Source organism: Zonotrichia albicollis, chromosome W (assembly GCF_047830755.1).
Source record: "Zonotrichia albicollis isolate bZonAlb1 chromosome W, bZonAlb1.hap1, whole genome shotgun sequence".
Taxonomy (NCBI): domain Eukaryota; kingdom Metazoa; phylum Chordata; class Aves; order Passeriformes; family Passerellidae; genus Zonotrichia; species Zonotrichia albicollis.
In genome coordinates this window covers 21196564-21214346 of record NC_133859.1, presented here as the reverse complement: position 1 = coordinate 21214346, position 17783 = coordinate 21196564, and positions in this window count along the sequence as shown.

Genomic DNA, 17783 nt, shown 5'->3' with positions numbered 1-17783 from the left:
AGAGGGATCTGTTCCCTGTGATTCTTTGGGAGTAAGAAGGCCTGAGCTATTGGAGTTCCCTTAGAAAGAAAAAATGGTAAGTCTATGCAGTATACCTGCACGAGGATCTCTTGTCGCGGCTGCACTGTCAGCACTTCCGGAGCAACGAAGATTTCCTTTGGAGTTTTTAGAGAGTCACCTGTAATTAAAATGTCTGAAGGATTCCCTTTAGGTCCATATTTTCCTGGGGGAACACGGTGAACATTCTTATCATTAAAGTCAATGGACAAAGCAGTTTCCAGGTGCCGGCGGGTACCCATCTGGGCTGTCCCATGGGTTGGCACTTCTTCTTTGTGTCTGGAGCAGCCTGGGTTTGTGCATGATTGGGTCTGGGTGGCCTTTGATTTATATTCTGTGCCCAAAGGTCCACCAGGCGGCTCAAGGAGTTTAAAGGACGTGGCTGATAGCGTTGCTGATGTTGGGGTCTTTGATAATAATTACAATGGTATCGGGGAGGTGATCTCTCTGGGCAGTCCTTTACATAAATGTCCAAGTTCTCCACAGTGATAGCATTTAGCTTGTTCCTTAGAGGTTATGACTGCGTATGCACCCAAAACTCCTTCAGCAATACCCTTAGCAACTGCTTGGGTAAACTGTATTTTCAGTGGACATGTGACGTGTACAGCATTCTAGCATTTGCTTTATAGTAGGGTTTGAATCCACGGGTAAAGATCTCAAAATGGCCTTACATTTCTCATTTGAGTTGCTGAGAGTAAGCTTACATAAGAGTTCCTTCCTTGCCTCTGTGCTCTCTATCTGTTTCTCCAAAGCATCTCTAAGTCTGTCCACAAATTTTATAAAGCTTTCTTCAATGCCTTGTTTAATGGTAGAAAAATGCATTGTTGGCATTGACTCATCCTGCATAAGAAGCAAGGAGGTTTTAGCTGGGATTGCTACATCCTGCAGGGCTTCTTTATTCAGAGTTTCCATTTCTTTCGCTGGCTTTTGTAAGTCTCCATGGCCGGCCAGCTGGTCTACTGTGAAGTTGGTCTTAGTAGCATTGGCAGTATATGAATCTGATAACATTTTTAAGTGTTTCTTCCAATGCCTATCCCATAACAAATATTCTGCTGGGGACAGGAGGCATTGTGAAATATTTTTTACATCGTGAGGAAGCAAGACGTGCAGAGAACATGGCTTCTAGGAAATTTCTAAAGATATGTGAACTACGTCCATGTTCTTTGGCTATATTTCTCAATTGCACTAGTTCCTTATTAGAAATTGGTTTCCATGTCTTGATATTAGATTCCCCACCATTCCTTCCTTGCCTGTACTCGACTGGAAAGGCTGTGATTTTCTGTGCTAGGTCCCAATTCCCAGACTTTGTAGCTTCTATCTTAATAAGAGCCCATGGGTCTATGTTAATCGTATCAAAATCAGATTCATCAGAGGAGCTCTCATTGTCTGAGGAAAGCTGTGAGGGATTTGCTACCCGTGAATTCCTTTTTTTTCGTTTAGAAGCGTTTCTCAAGGTTTTCAATGACTGGCCAGGAGTTGGCGCTATTGGGTGAGGGGTAGCAGCACAGCAGGGACCGGATTGGGTGGGGGGGGGTATCGCCACGGGTGGTCTCTGATCCGTTCGGGTGGCAGGAGGGTTGGATCAGGGGTTGGAGGGATGCATGGGGGCAGGGAGGGTGGGTGGGCTAGGGATGCACGCCTGGAGGGTTTGGGGGTGTGCAAACAGTGCCGCTGGTTTGGGATACTACAGGTATAGGGAGAGCTGGTGTTACTGTGCATGTGTGAGGCTGGGTGCAGGGGGATAGGGTGTGGGCGTGGCTCGGGAAAGCGGCAGGAGGGGCCGGCCCACTCTCAGCCGGGGCCGGGAGGGCCGGAGCGGTCTCGGGAGGGGCGGGAGCGGGGGTGCTGACGGCGGGGAGGGCGGCCATGGGCCATGGGAGCTGGGGAGAGCAGTGCGGGATTGGGGGGGGGGGGGGGGGGCAGCGGCGATAACGGGGCCGGGGGGAATGGCAAGTGCGGCGAGGAGGGCGGGGGGCAGGGCAGGGACAGCAGCGGGAGTGGGGAATACGGCGATGGAGGAAGCGGGGGCGGGGAACAGCGGCGCGGGGTTAGGGGGGACTGGGATCGCGGCGATGGGAGGCGATAAAGGCAGCACGGGGGCGGGGGGAATGAGGAGGGGGTAGACCGGCGCAGGGGGAGGGGTGGCCTCAGCGGGGGCTACGGCGGCAGGGAGCGGTCCCCCTGGTGCCAGCAGCGGGAAGGAAGCGGGGCAGGGGGGATGGGGGGCTACAGCCGGAAACGGGGAGTTGGGCAGCGTGGGTCCCGCGAGGGGGGGGGGGGTGATGGGGGGGGGGGGGGGGGACACCGTGGTGGCTCTGGGGCAAGGGAGAGGGGGTCCAGGGGGAACTGCTTGACCTCTGCATGCGAGGTGGTATCTGCAGGAAGCACTGCAAAGCCCAGCGGCTCTCTGGCATGCAAGCCACATACCTCTGTTATCTTATCAGCACAATTAGCATATGAAGAGGAGGGACCTGTTAGTGTGCAGCTTTTTTCAGAATTGAATTTTTCAATTGTCTTTGTTATTATATGAAATCAAGGTAAGAAGTTAGTGACAGAAAAGTCCTGTTTTGTTTGAAACATATAAATGGTATTTCTAACTGTATCCCAGAAAGAATTTTCAGTAATTGTGGTCTTATCAGTTTCAGGGAAATGCAGCACAATCCAAGTTACAAATTTTTTAAGAGTCTTTTTTGACAGACTACCTTTAGAAAAAGAGAAATTGTTAACAGATAAGGTTTCTGCAATGGTTAAATATAACTCTCTCTCAAGTGTGGTTAGTTTCAGGGTGCTTAAAGAAGTACCCATATTTTTCAAGCCCTTTCCACAGAAAAATGAGAAAAAAAGAAAAAAAAAATGAAAAAGATTTTTTAGAGCACCCAAAGGTATGCGCGCAATCTTAAGTAATACGTCCTTTGGGGTCAGGGGTCTGTGGAAGGGGTCTGCTGCTTAATTCTCCTCGGACGTTATCTCTCCCAGATGTGTGAGGGTTGAATCGAGCCTTCCGCAGAGAGGATTTTCTAAAATGAAAAGTCCATTCGCAGAAGGAGCGGCTTCCCGAACAGGCAATAACAGGCTCCAATGCTCCGGTGACGCTTCGCCCCTGGTGACCAGGGTCCGACGCCGATCACGTTTGGGCGGCCACTTAAATGAGCCTTAATTGGTCTTATCCTAGGGCAAGCTATTACAGCTCCAGAGCTCAGCCCCCAAGGGGACTGAGTGCCAGAGGCCAGCTCGCTCAGACCAAGGCTCTGGGTCAGCCCCTAGCAAGCAGGGAATATTCAGCTCTTAGTGATTAGCCAGCTCTTATGATTTCAGCTTTGCTTGCTAGGTAGCTTGCCTTTGGCTTGAGGCTCCAGCAGATGGTAGAGAGAGAAGGAGAAGACGCCAGCTGTTCCACGAGTATGGCTTTATTGGAGGGGTCCGTGAAGGGTCTCATCACTTCTTCTTCCGAGTTAGTAGGGGTACAGGATGCTACTTTTATACCTTTGGCCCGGTTCCAATCCTGACCAATGGCAAAAGGTTAGAAGGACCATAAGTGACCAATAGTAGGGTTAACAAGATATTGCCTTACATGGCTATAGGGATAGGGTATAGGGCGGATGTCCCTGGAGTCAGGAAGCTTCTTTGCTGCTGTGTCAGCATTTTATTATTCAGATTCTCCATGGGGCCCTGGCTAAACCTGATGGTTTCACTACAGGTGTTGGGTTAAAGTGTAGCAAAAAGCTCAAAGCCGCAGCAGAAAACAGCGGGGCTGGACAGCAGCAGCTGGGGTCCCACAAACAGCTAGGAGACACTCCCTCCCGAGAGGCTCCAGGTCCTGGGTTTTTCCCCAAGGCACCCGAGTAGATGGTGAGGGTCCTTTCCAGTGAGATCGGCTGTTGATAAGGTCCCAGTTCAACAGTTGCTTTTATGAGCAGTCTCACTCATGGCAGGAGAAGTATTAAAGGATGGAACTTCGCAGTGGCAGCAAATTCTCCCCACAGCAAATTCTCCCCACAGCAACCCATCTGTTCCCCTCCAGTCCTGAGAGTGAGAGAGAGCGTGGAGCTGAGCCCAGCTCCTCACCCCCCAGCCAAAATCTCGCACATGGCATCTCTGCACCTCCCAAGAGAAAGCCCCAAAGCTAAGAGAATGCAGCCAGCTGCACTCCTTCCCCCCATCTTGGCCACATCCTTTGTCTCTCTTAAGTCTTGTCTTCCACTCTCTAAGGCAACAAATAGGAGAAAAATTCCATAAGAGAAAGAAAAAAAAAAAAAAGGAACAAATCTTAACCTCCAACACATGTCTAGTTCTGGGCCCCTCAATTCACAGAGGACCTTCAAGTGCTGGAGCGAGTCCAGAGAAGGGCAACAAAGCTGGTGAAAGGTCTAGAGAGTAAGTCTGATGAGAAGCAGCTGAGGGAGCTGGGGGTGTTTAGCCTTGAGAAAAAAGAGGTTCATGGGTGATGTTATTGCTCTCTACAACTATCTGAAAGGTGGTTGTAGCAAAATGGGCTTCAGCCTCTTCTCCCAGTCAACTAATGACAGGACAAGGGTCATACCCTCATGCTGAACCAGGGGAGGTTTGGGTTGGACAGGAGGAGGATATTCTTCAAAGAAAGAGTTGTTAAACACTAGAATGAACTGCCCAGGGAGGTGGTGGAGAAAAGACCGGAGTCGGCACTTAGTACTGTGGTCTAGTTGAAATGATGGTGTTCCATCATAGGTTGGACTCAATCATCTCTGAGGTCTTTCCCAACCTAATTCATTCTGTGATTCTGAGTGTAATTATAGGACATCATTGTATCTCAGGAAACTTCCTGGCATTTTGACAAACTAAAAAAAATGCACATCTAGAATTTTGTGCATAAGTGTTTGCTCAAGTGCCTGTGTGACAGATAAAACTGGAATTTTCTTTTTTCACACAAAATTGGAATTGCCTACATTTCATAGATCAATGAAAATATTCAATACATATTACTACAGTTAGGAAACAGTCAATCAAAGGCCAGGAAACAATGCTTTTTAAGACCTAGTTAGTTATTTCAGTATGGCATCTTTTTATGAACAGGAACTGTGACTGTGGTCACAAGGGTTTTCAGGATGAGAGAGGGACAAAAATGTTGATTCCATGATCAGAAGGCTTGATTTATTATTTTTTTATATATATACTACATTATAACTATACTAAAAGGAATAGAAGGAAAGTTCTCAGAAGGCTAGCTAAGCTAAGAATAGAATAGAGAAGAATGATAACAAAGGAGCTCTCTTCGACTCTGTCCGAGAGAGCTCAGTCCTTGATTGGCCATTAATTGTAAACATCCAAGATGGGCCAATCACAAGTGCACCTGTTGCATTCCACAGCAGCAGATAACCATTGTTTACATTCTTTTTCTGGGGCCTCAGCTTCCCAGAAGGGAAAATCCTAAAGAAAGGATTCTTATGAAAAGATGTCAGCGACACGGGAACTATTTTCCTTACATGGTACCTGAAGGAACTGTATGTGACACTGTGTCCCTACCCCCCACCAACCTGACTCTTATTTCCTGTAACTTCTCCAGTCATAACCACCAGTGGTGGTCTGTTGCAGCATAGGGTTTGGATGGTGGATGCTGCTACCTATACTTATTCCCCAAGAAGCATCTCCTGTGGAAAAGCCACTTGGGTAAGCATTCAGGCAAAGCAGTCAAGTCCACAAACCACACTCACCATGGTGAAGCCCCAAACTGCCTTTCCAATCAGCATTTTGCAACCTATGTATCTTGCTACTGCACAAGAACATAATTTTGTTTTCAGTGGTACTTATAGGGCATTATTGATCAAAATGCTTAGGCAGTGCCACAAACTGAAAATCAATCCTAAACAGTCCTATCCCATTCCACGGTTAGCTACTGACACGACCCCTAACGTTGGAGCCATATCCCATATCACCGGCGGGTGGTCTCACGTTATGATTCAAGGGGGTTCGCCCCATCCACATTCAGGAATTGCTGATGATGCTGTGCGCCAGGTTACTCATTAATCCGAAAGCAATCCTGGTGGATTCTTCTGTTTGAAGTTTGGTAAGCTCCCGTGGCTCTTTGCCCTCAGGGCAAACAGGAAAGAGAGATAGGGATAGGGGAATTGATGAGCTAAGCATGTTCAGAGCCAACAATGTCAAACTGACCTTAAGAGCCTTGCCAAGCCATGGGGACCAAGCCAAGTACACCGGGAATTGGCCATATTAGGATAGGAGTTCAAAGTTTAAGGAGGAAGACTCATCAGGAGACCCCTGCCCACGATGAAGGCAACCGGAACGACCACCAAGATGATCCTCAAAAGAGATGTCCCCGCCCACGCTCCGCCTACACCACACCCCTTATGAATATGCTTGCAAAGACATGATTACGTATGTGATATGATGAAACCCTGCACCCAAAACTGTATAAAAGGCCTGCTTTTGTTACGGGATACTCAGAAATCCCTTTTGTGATTTCTCCGACGCATCGCAATAAAATACCTCCTGCCTATGTTGACTTAAGCTGAGTCTCTTAGGCAGTTATTCTCGCCTTTTGGGGCAAAATTCAGCATCAATGGCTAGCTCAGCGAAGAGAGGCAGAAGGGCCTTTTGTATGATTCTGTTACATCAAAGGTTTATTGCAGTGTGCCAAAGGGAAATCAGGGACAATAGACGAGGCCATGTGGTCTGCACAAGGTTAAGTATGGGAGGGCACAGGGGTGGTACAAAGGGCAGGGCAAAGGGCATTAGCATACAGGGAAGACGGGGCCAGCCACCAAGGATACAGGAAAAGGAGAAACCACTAGAATTTGGGACATATGGGCAAAAGAACTGGGATGGATCATGGTGCTGAGCAAGACTCTGTGGGAACTCAGGATCTGAGTCCTGAGATGCCGAGCCACCGAGACCACCCTTGGGGGGCTCGGGAGTCCTGGAATGTTGCCAGAAGTGTCTGGTGGCTGGACTTTGACCCTACACAGGAGACGACACCTGTATGAGGATAGGAGGATTTCACCGGGGTGAATGGTGAAGGGATTAGTTAATTAGAGGGTGAGACACAGGGTTTAGGATTTCTGTACAGGGGGGTTTAGAGAAGTAAGATGGAGGAATTGGGACGTGTCCTGTCCTTCTTCTTCTTCTTCTTCTCCTCCATCTTCTTTGGTGATGGTGGCACTTTTGGATTGGTCATTACTAAAAGTGCACCCGGCAATAAGAATAAATGGTATTGGGGAAAAATGATAAATATTGTACACATAACCATGGGTATAAAGATAGGTGGCTGTATGGAGGGCGGCACAGTGTGCTCATGACTGGCTGCTGAGCAGACCTCTGTCGGGCTGAAAGAAAATCTTTTAGATAAACAATTAATAAACATAAAAACCGAAAGAAGAACTGAAGCCTCTTCTCGTCCTTCGATACGCGGGCTGTCCCAAGGCCACTCCGGGCCTTTCCAGGCCCTTCAAACAGCCGAAAAACGGACAAGACTCTGTGGGGTAGTCTTTTCTGTCTGCAAAACTCTATCTAAATTCTTCCAAGGCAAGGCACTGGGGATTTGCCTGATGGGGAAAGATTCAGAGGATTCCACAGCAGTTGGGTCATGTTGGGAGAAATGGATTGAAAGGGTGTCCTGGTTCTGGCTAGAACAGGGTTAATTTTTGCAATAGCCAGGAGGGGGCATGGCCAGGACCCAGAGGTTATTCTATACCACCTTAAGTCATTGCCAGGGGAGGGGAAATGGACTCTCTTCTGGGGAAAAGGGGTTCCTTCCAGTCAAGTAAATGTGACAGACGGGCACCATGTGGTATTGCTTATTGTTGCAGGCTCTGCAGTGAACATTTTTGCATGTGAATCACTTTATCATTTGTATGATTTTGTTATTAATATTGTTTCTGTTACTCTTGGTTTTCTTATTTTTGTTTCCAGTAAATTGTTCTTATCTCAAACCATGATCTTTGCCTTTGGGGCCTCCAACCAGGTGGGGGGGTGGGGGAATCAGTGTTTGGGGTTATTTTAGTGGGAGGACTAAATTGGAGAAGATGATTCCTAAACCATGACAAAGGGGAAAACTGTTGAGGAGGATTGTAAATACACTCAAGTGACCTTGCAGCTGGGAATAATCCTTGATAAACTTGTGTGAACAGCATCCAGTGATCCTCTAGCATGGACTGAGTTAAACAGTGCCTGTATCTCCACTTATGTGCCTCTGACTGGGTGTTGCTTCAGGAATCCCCTGGTTATTGAGGTAACAGAAATAGATTTACTCTGTGGTTTAGGCATGGGTTTGTGACAAGAGTAACAAGACAAGCAAGAAGCTGAAGCAAGCGGCAATCTTTAAAAGATCTAAACATGGGTCCTATCTGCAACATCTGAGTTAGTGCAAGTGATTAGAAGATTACTGTGAGCACTCAAGATGTCCTGGTTTAGGGCAATTTTGGGAGAAAAACCTCTAAAGAGGTTTCCTCTAGAAAGCAAATTCAAGTAGCTCCTCTATTGAAGTTAGAAGGGAGACGACCCACCTTGCGTTGGTCAGCCATCGACTCCAACTTTATTCATTGATCAGACACCTTTTATAACAGTGTTAATTCACTTCATGCATATTGCAAAATCTGAGCTCCTGATAGGTTGCAGAGAAAACTTCAGCACCTCCTTTTGTTTACAATACCTGAAGTTAGTTTACTGAAACCAAGATCAGTGTTCTCACCCTGATATGGAAGGTTCCCAAAACTTTCATATCTATTACCAGACTGACTGTCTGCTCTCAGTAGCAGCCAAGGACAGAACGGTCTGAGAATCTTGCTGTTTACATGAAAGGTGGCTGAGAACCTAATTATTTACAGAATCAAGCCTGGGAAAGGCTGCTCTTTTCCTTTAGCTGAATCCTTTCATGGCTTCTTTCTTTAAGCCATGCTTGAACCAGGCTGTCCACACTTCCCCCGTTTCTTTCTTTTTGAGAAAGAAGGTTAGTTTGCCAAGTTTTCTCTTTCATCCTACCAACCATATTTTGAATACAACCACAAAGACAAGGCAAAATAAGTAAAAGTACTAAAAGCATACCCAATATCCCTATAGCATACATCACAAGGTTTCTTAACCATGGACCCAATCCTAAACCTTTAAGCCATTAATCAATTCCCAACCCTTCTTCTTCCTTAAGACTGTGAAGACCTTGCTGTAGCTCTTTTATCTTAGTATGAATTGACACAGAATGATCAGATAAATTCATGCAACACATCCCCTCAAACTCTTCACACCCGTGGCCTTGTGCTAGAAGCAGAAAATCTACAGCAGCTCTATTTTGTAAAACAGCGTGATTAACACTCTGCACATCTGCAGTTAGCATATCTAATATCTGTGAAGTTTTATTTAATTCACCCTTAGCCCAGCACCCTAGTTGTTTTGCTAAATTCATCGCCTTGTTTGCAGCACCTCCTGGCAGGATAGTTGAAACCACCACTTGCTTCAGTTTACTCCAGAACCATGGGTCTCCTATTTGACTACAGTCTAGGTCATGCAAGCTACGCTTTTGCCTGGTTGTATTCCGGCTTAGTTGCATTAACACAGATATGTTGGGATGAAATAATGATAATTTGCCCAAGTAACAAGGTCCATCCTGTGGCTGGGCCGGCACACCATTCCAGGCTCTATCACCGCAAATTAAAAATATCCCGGTGGGCAACCTCTTAGGTGTCATGATACTAGAGCCTTTGCATTGGTTATAAAGTTGTTTGGTTACCATGTCCAAGCCCAGAGATGAATCCAGAGTGGCCCAGGTTCCTCTATGCTGATTCACCTTTGGAGGGTTTAAAGAATTAAAACTGAACCATCCGCCGTTTGAAGTGCTAGTCATGCTGGCATTCGCACTTCCAAAAAGATCCAACTCCTCAGGAGGGGAGTGCAAAGGAGTATTAAGTGACTGAATTAATAAGCATTGGCGGTAGCCGTCACTCTGACTGGCAGTGTTCCCTCCTTGTATGGGCAATTTAATGTTTGTCATATTACGCAGGCATAGGGTTCGGTTATCAATAAGACTGCAAAATTCTTGAGGAGACCATACTGGAAGTCCTACCAAGCATGTTCGAAATGGGTTGGTAACTCCTCCAAGACTGAGACAAAGCGATGACTGATTAATCTGTCTAGCCAGTGTTATCCATATATTATCTCTAGGTTGATTAGAATGTGTTACCCTTACTTCTTCAGCTACCACTATGCTAAACAGTATGATAAACACAAACCTCATTTTTCTATTCTTCCTTTTGCCTTCTTTTTCCTGTCAGTTTTTGTCCGGTTTTCGGCTGTTTGGAGGGCCTGGAAGGGCCCGGAGTGGCCTTGGGGCAGCCCGCGTATCAAAGGACGAGAAGAGGCTTCAGTTCTTCTTTCGATCTCTATGTTTATTAATTGTTTATCTAAAAGATTTTCTTTCGGCCCGACAGAGGTCTGCTCAGCAGCCAGCCATGAGCACACTGTCCTGCCCTCCGGACAGTCACCTATCTTTATACCCATAGTTACGTGTACAATATTTATCATTTTTCCCCAATACCTTTTATTCTTATTGCCGGGTGCACTTTCAGTAATGACCAATCCCAAAGTGCCACCATCACCACAGAAGATGGAGGAGAAGAAGAAGAAGAAGAAGGACAGGACACGTCCCAATTCCTCCATCTTACTTCTCTAAACCCCCCTGTACAGAAATCCTAAACCCTGTGTCTCACCCTCTAATTAACTAATCCCTTCACCATTCACCCCGGAGAAGTCCTCCTATCCTCATACAGGTGTCGTCTCCTGTGTAGGGTCAAACTCCAGCCACCAGACACTTCTGGCAACATTCCAGGACTCCTGAGCCCCCCAAGGGTGGTCTCGGTGACTCGGCACCTCAGTCCTGAGGTGCTGAGATCCCACATCTCCCCCTTCTGTTTGCACTAAGAAAACCTCTTTTATCACCCGATTCATGGCGCGTTTTAGGCATACAAAGATGCATGGGACGACAATTATGAGGACTAGGAGAACTATTAAAACATAAAACCCTACCCTTAAAATTCCTCTCCAAATGGGAGAGATGTCGAAGAAATCTACCAGCTGATCGATCCATGATCCTGTGATCTCGCCCAGCTTATTTATGCTGTCTTTTATATTTCTAATACTTTCATGAATTGATTTTGAATGATCTGAGAGATTCATGCAGCACATCCCTTCAAACTCTTCACACCCATGTCCATGAGCGAGCAATAGATAATCGATTGCAGCTCTGTTTTGAAGAGTCGCCTGTCTTACACCACTAACGTCTTTTAACATGTCATCCAATGCGACAGACACAGACCGTGCATGTTTGCTCAACCAGCAACCCATGCGGTCGATCTGAGTCAAAGCCACCCCTGATGCTGTTTGAGGTGAGAAAATTGCCGTAGCAATGCTTGCTTTCTTATCCCAAGAAAATACTTCGTCATTGCAATCTGCCGCATATTTTTCGATTGATCTTTTTCCTCTGTGCCTTTTCTCTCTTAGTATGTTCAAATCAGGCGACAGCATTGAAATTTCCCCAATGCTGCATGGACCTCCTGTGGCATTTGCAGGAATGCCGTGCCAAATTCTGTCCCTGCAAATTAAAAACAAACCTCGTGGCAATTGCACTGGGACTTGGATCGATCCTTTGGTAGTTCTCTTTGTATATTTGCACCAAGCTGATGCATTCTTATAAAACTCATGAATGGGAGTTAAATCGATAGTTTTTGCCTTTGTGGCCTTCGGAACTTCAAACTGCATGCAGAATTCCATTGTCATGGACCCAAAAATCTCCAATTCCTGAGGTTCTGTAGAAGCCACAGGAAGTAGATGTGTCCAAGCACACCACTCTTTCACAGGATTTTCAATGACCTGTGAAATGTTAACTGCGGAATGCCCTGGAACTGGCCATTCGTCCACTGGCAATCCAACCATGCATGCAGAAAATGGTTTTCCTGGCCTCGAATGTGTCAGGCAAATACTATCTAGATTCGCTGCTTGAGCCAAAGTCTCCCATACATTTTGCCTTGGCTGATTTACAGGTAAATCTTCTCCATTGCTTGCTTCAATGAACGAAAGGATGATGCACATAAGCATCATGAAACTCATTATTTCGCTCTTATACAAAAATCCCCAAAGTCCTTAGTTTCTTTTTATTTTTCTTCGGAATCGCTCTTTCCGGCCTGAGTCTCGACTTCTGTCTGAGTACTCGTCTCTTTGTTTCTCGGATCAGCGTTCTCGCGTTCTCGCGTCCGGAATGGCTTCACGTGCCGCGCCGACACCCACTTTAGACCTCGATCTGTGGAGATACAAGCGAAACCCTTGCCCCAAGTGATTAGTTTGAAAGGACCCTCTATTTGTCCTTTTTCTGGGTTCCTGATCAAAACTAAAGGGTTTTCCTTTAGCTTTGCCTGTGTGCTGTTTAGAAAATGTCTCACGATTGGTGGATTAGGTTACGAGGATGAACTGTTTAGGAAATTCAACACATACAGTGCCTTATTTAATTTCATGTGAGGTGTTGCCTCTGGTTCACCCCTTCTCTGTCTGTCCAGAAGGGATTTCAGGGTGTGATGTGTTCTTTCAATGATCGCTTGACCTGTGGGTGAATGCGGAATACCAAACGTGTGTTTGACACCCCATTTTTTCAGGAATTTGTCAAGCACCCTGCCTGTATACGTTGGACCATTATCTGTTTTTATCTCCTGAGGCACACCTAATGCTGCAAATGCTTGCAGAAAATGTCGGCAAGCATGGTCTGCTGTTTCCCCTGCATGTGCTGAAGCAAAGACTGCACCTGAGAATGTATCCACAGAAACATGAACATTTTTGAGCCTCCCAAAAGATGGATATTTCGTGACATCAGCTTGCCACAACTGAAGACTTTGCAGCCCCCGCGGATTGATAGCTCCGGTGGAAGAAGGTGGCTGCACAAACTGACAGTCTGGGCAAGCACTAATGATCTCCCTCGCCTGACTCTTTGTGAGACGAAAGGACTCCATCAGCGCTTGCGCATTCTGATGAAAGAACGCATGACTTAACCTTGCTTGCTCAAAAATGTCCGGCAGTGTTTGCGAAATGGGCATTGTCAACCTGTCCGCTCGAGCATTTCCCTCCGCTAAAAATCCCGGAAGTGTCGTGTGCGCTCTAATGTGTGTGATAAAATACTCTCTTTCCCTGTCCTCTAGCAATGCTTTCAAGCTCGTCAGGTAGGAGTATAAAATCCCATTACTGACTTCTTTCAAGAGCGAACCTTCCAATCTCTTGACCACACCCGCAACATATGCGGAGTCTGTCACCAGATTGAGAGGTTGTTTGAACAACTGAAATGCTCGGACAACAGCTGCCAACTCCACAATTTGTGGAGAGCCCTGAACCTTCCTCACGTCAGATTCCCAATCCCCTGTCGTTGAGTCTCTCCACGTGATCACTGACTTGTGAGTCTTCCCCGAGCCATCCGTGAACACTGTGATCCCGTCCAAAGGTTCTTCACTTATCCTTGGTTTTGTTTTATAACATATTTGCGATTGCAGTATTCTGTGTTGCGGAAAGTGGATTGTGCAAGTTCCTGGGAACGCTAACAATGCGATTAACAGGTCTTTCGATTGTTGCATCGCCCAATCGAAATAGTCTTGTTTCAAGGGTAACCTGATGATTGAGAATTCTCTTCCTGCCATTGTCAGCAACCTTGTTCTTGCCTTTATGATGATCTGTGCTGCCATCTCCAAATCTGTAAGAATTGTTTTTGCGGGCCTGTGTGGTAGGAAAATCCACTCTATGATTATCAAAGAGTCCTTTTGCGACTCGTCCCATTGGAAGATCAAACCATGGAACTGTGTTTTCTTCCCCAGCACTGCCAACTGAAAAGGCAACGTTGGAACAAATCGATGTGCCTGCCTTTTCTGTATTGCGTCTGCAACTTTCTCCAACTCCTTTTTCGCTTCTTGTGTGAGCGTCCTGGGAGACCGAATGTCTGTGTCTCCTCTCAAAAGATCGAGCAACGCTGGGATGTCGCTGTTTGTGATTCCCAAAACCGGCCTCATCCAGTTGATTTCTCCCAGAAGCTGTTGCAAATCGTGCAAATTGCTGATCTTGGTGCTGATCTCCATTTTTTGAGGTTTTATTGTTCTCTCTGAAATTTTCCACCCTAGATATTTCCAAGGTGCAACCTCTTGAATCTTCGAAATGCTGATTTCCAGACCTGCCTTTTGCACCTCTGCGATCACACAGTCACGAGCTTCTTGCAGCTCCTGTTGTGTTGATGCTGCAATGAGCAAATCATCCATGTAATGAATGATCTTTACCTTTGGAAGTTTCTTCCGTGCTGGTGCCAAAGCTCGTGCCACGTACCATTGACAGATCGTCGGAGAGTTTTTTAGACCCTGTGGAAGAACGACCCAATGGTACCGCTGCAGAGTCGTTTCCTTGTTGATACTCGGAACTGAAAATGCGAATCTCATAGCGTCATCTGGATGTAGTGGAATGCTGAAAAAACAATCCTTGAGGTCAATGACCACAAGCTGCCAATCTCTGGGAATCATTGAGACAGATGGAAGTCCCAATTGAAGCGGTCCCATGTCTTCTATGACTTCGTTGATCTTCCTGAGATCGTGTAACAATCTCCATTTGCCCGATAGTTTTTTCTTGATGACAAACACTGGAGAATTCCAAGGGCTGTCTGTTGGCTTGATGTGTCCCGCCTGCAATTGTTCTCGGACCAGGTTTCTCAAAGCACTCAACTTTTTCCGCTCAAGGGGCCACTGATCCACCCAAACTGGATCATTGGTTTTCCATGTCAGTTTCAGTGTGGGGAGTGCTGCAGTGACCCCTACTAAAAATCCACTTCGATCTTCGCACCCCATTGTGCCAAAAGGTCCCGACCCCAGACTGTGATCGGCTTTTGGACAATAAAAGGACGAATGATCGCCGTCTTGTCTCCTGGTCCCGTGACAACGACAGAATTCTCACTTTGCAGACACAGAGATGCTCCCCCTATGCCTGAGAGAGAACCCAATGGCGCAACCAAGCTCCAACTGCGTGGCCAAAAGATGTACGATATTACTGTTACATCCGCCCCTGTATCGAGCATGCCTGTGATCGCTATTGTTCCGTTCCCACATGTCAATTGGCATGTGAGCGTGGGTCCGTCTCGACCTATGTGCTTCACCCATGTTGCATGTACTTCAACATGTTCCTTCATAGGGAAACCTTCTTCGTCGAAGATTGACATGACCTCTCCAACTGCGTGTGGCGGCAGTGCAAAGGCTCTCCCAGCCACAGTGTTTTCTGGTACGGTCAGTGGTGGACGAAGTGCTCTTGCCAATACTGTCAACTCTGTATTTTTGTCCGCTGAGATAACTGTTGGATAGACAATGAGTCCAAGAATACTGCACTTATCTTGTCCAATTATCAAGAAATCTTGCTTCTTATATGAGTCCCCACGGATACCTGTTGGTATTTCCGCATGACTTTCATCTAGAAAGCATACTAATTTTGAAGCTGCCAGTGCACACTGTGCCCCTGGTGGGAGGAGGTCTGGGTCACTGTGGAATCGGCTGAGGGTTTTGCTGAGGGCGTCTGCTCGTTGCTCACTGATGATTGCCCCGTCTGCTCTTGCGACACCGCCAGTACTTGTGTCTGAGCGCGCTGGTCCGCACTGCGCTTCGCGTTTCCCGGATGCGGTAACGGATTTCCGTCCACGTCTGTCCGGGAATAACATTCTTTCGCAGAGTGTCTTCCTCTTCCGCACCGTGCGCAAACTGGCCTTTCCGCCTTCTGTACTGGCGCTGGCGTATGTGTTTGTGGACAATTCCTTTTCATGTGCCCAAACTCCCCACATCTATAGCACTGTCCTCCTGGGGGATTGTTCTTTTTCTGCATCATCGCAAGAACTTTGTTGATGTTCTCATTCTGTTGATGCAGTATTTTTTCCAGCATCTTTTCCAGTGTCTTGTCCTCTGTTTGCCTTTCTGAATGTCCTTTTAACTCTTTCTCCCATTCCTCTCTCAATTTGTTCTTCACAATCGCTGCGACATGCTGAGGTGTTCCCACCTTGCTGCATGCCTCCACCATCTCTGCCAAGGATGGCCGTCCTGGCATGGCGCTAATCACCCGTTGACAATCCGGGTTGGCATTGCCGAAAGCTAAGCTTTCCAAGAGAGGCCTCTTCGCTTCTTCTATCGTCACCTGTCGATCCACGGCTTGCGTGAGTCGATCGATGAACGACATGAATGGCTCTGTGGGACCTTGCTTGATGCAAGAGAACGGGACTTCTGGAGCTCCTGCTGGTGTGATTTGCATGATTGCCATCCTCGCTGCTTCCTTGATGTCACTTAACACTCTTCGTGGGAGCCGTGCTGCTTGTTCCCCTGGGTTGTCATCTGGAGGATCTCCTGCTAACTGTCCTTCTGTGAGGTTCGCGTTTGGTCCACCTTGGTATCTGTTCCGTAATTCAGCAAGATATTTTCTCCACCTTTTTTCCCAGACAAGGCTTTGAGTGTCAGTGAGAATCATTGCCACAATACTTCGAATGTCATATGGTGTGAGATCATATGTAGCGAATGTCCCTCTTAGTAGCTGTTTGAAGTATTGTGAATTCAGCCCAAAAGTTTGAGCCGCCTTCCCTAAATCCTTGAGTATTTCATGACCCATCCTTTCCCACCTTGGGTTCTGTCCCTGGGGATCATATGCCACTGGCATTGTCAGATCTCCTGATCCCGGAAACAAATGCTTTTCCTTTGCCAATGCTTTTCTAATTCGCTTCCAATCCATCGTCTTCACCGGCTCTTGAAATTCCTCTTCTTGAGGTTCCATTGGAATTTGCATAAATAATGGTATTGTGGATGTCATTGGTGATTCATCATGTCTCATTCCTCGCCTTGAGGTTTTTGGCCTCGCTCCCAAATCCGAAAAGGAAGCTCGAGGATCCTATTGATATTTCTTTTTTGTTGTGTCCACTGAAAGCAAGAAGCTCTTAGCTGCCTCCGCTGCTGACAACATCCATGTAGGAACCCCTTCCGATGCTGTGATCCTTATGACATTTCCTTCTTGTAGCTGTTCTTCATCTGAGCTTTCATCATCCTCATGAAACCTTGAAGTCGATGGATAATCCTTTTGTTGTGTTGGCATTGTTTTCTTTAAAATGCTTTTCTTTTTATATAGTGTTGGGAAAAATTGCTGCATTGTTGCAGTCTCGCCACGAGATGGCGCTGTGGCTCCGCCGATCTGATCCGGCATGTCGTGCACTTCTGTCTTCCTGCCACCAGGTGGCGCTGTCACCGGCCTCCCTGGCTCGGATGACGAAGCGTGCTCGACTGCTCCTCTTCCGGTCGGCGGCCATGCTGGCCGTCCCTTTTGAGACCGTGTTTGGTCGGCTTTTAATTCAGCTGAAATTGGGGTTTGAACACCAGAACGTCTCTCTTGAAGGGGTGAGTCTTGGACTCCGAGGGTTTTAACCAAAGGCACCAAGTCTGGAGAAGGCGGGGGGCCCCGGGATATGAACTCCCTGGCGTGGCCCCTCCTCGCCCGAGACGTCACAGGGGGTGTGGCCCGCTCCCGCCCGCGCTCTACTCTCTGCGCATGCGTGCTCTCCGAGCCGCTCCCTGTCTCTCCCGAACTACTTTCACTGTCTCCATCTTGTTCCACCCCTGAGATTTCCCCCCCTCGGTTTGCCCCTGACTCTGTCTCCTCCTCCTCCGACGCTGTGTCTGCTCCTCCCCTCACCGGTGTGTGCAGCCCCCCTCCCGCCGGCACCCGCG